The sequence below is a fragment of the Oryzias melastigma genome, unplaced genomic scaffold (assembly GCF_002922805.2).
Source record: "Oryzias melastigma strain HK-1 unplaced genomic scaffold, ASM292280v2 sc01368, whole genome shotgun sequence".
Lineage (NCBI taxonomy): Eukaryota > Metazoa > Chordata > Actinopteri > Beloniformes > Adrianichthyidae > Oryzias > Oryzias melastigma.
This window is the reverse complement of record NW_023417952.1, coordinates 1-886: the sequence shown is the minus strand read 5'-3', so window position 1 is coordinate 886 and position 886 is coordinate 1. Positions and strand designations below refer to the sequence as shown.

The 886-nt window shown below is 37.7% G+C and overlaps 1 long non-coding RNA gene across 1 annotated transcript; it reads left to right on the top strand.

Moving 5' to 3' along the window:
• LOC112139158 lies at positions 1–204 on the top strand. The gene is made up of 2 exons (XR_002917931.1): positions 1–33; positions 155–204. It is a non-coding gene; the product is annotated as an uncharacterized LOC112139158 (long non-coding RNA).
• The last annotated feature ends 682 nt before the right edge of the window (positions 205–886 follow it).

Genomic DNA, 886 nt, shown 5'->3' with positions numbered 1-886 from the left:
GAACATGCTTGGCCTTGTTTGAAGAACAAACAGGTAAGGAACTGGCACGCAGAGTAAATGTGGAGGCTGAACAAATAGGAGTGCAGGACAGAAAATAAACAAAATCAAAGTTCAGCTCTTCAGTCTCCAAACAGTGCTTCTTTTTTCTTTTCAGCCTGTGTCTGTCAGTGGTGGACTGAAAAGACACTGCAAGCTCCTACCTGTAAAGTAAGTGGTTCATTTGTATTTGTGGTCCAGAATAACTATTTTAGACTTCATTGTGCTGTTCTGTAGGGGAATGCATATATCTGATTCTTGTCAATATAATTCATACACGTATTTTAAAAGAACTTACATTTACCTAATCATGCATTGCTGTAACTGAGTCAATGTGAGAACATGAAATTGTTCCTGTAACTACTTCAATATGATCAATTCTAGTAATATAAACTGGATTTATTAAAAAATGAAGATTTCTTTTAAATGGTTGGTCAGGAAAAAGTTATAATCCTTCATCTCAAACTGCTGGTCCATTTGTGGCTCCTGCCTTAACATGAACATTAAAGGTTAATGTCTACTAACCAATATCTACTACATGTCCATGCTTCTCAGAAAGCTTTGTTTCAGCTTGCTTTATGCTTAAATCTTTACATTTGCTTTTGTTGTTGGCTCTAGTTGTCAGAAATGTCCTTGGCAACAGTCGCTAGCATTGTTGGGTCCTGTTTCACAGGACATGTAGAAAATATTGCTTGGTAGACCATAGAACAAATGTTCAATAAACTCATTTCGTAGACAATGGACCAAAGAGATGCAGTGGACAAACACATTTTTGGCACAAATGGAACCCCATACAGCCCAGGCATAGCTGGTTGCTGCCTTCAGTGGCCCCAAGTTAAATTGAGTTTGA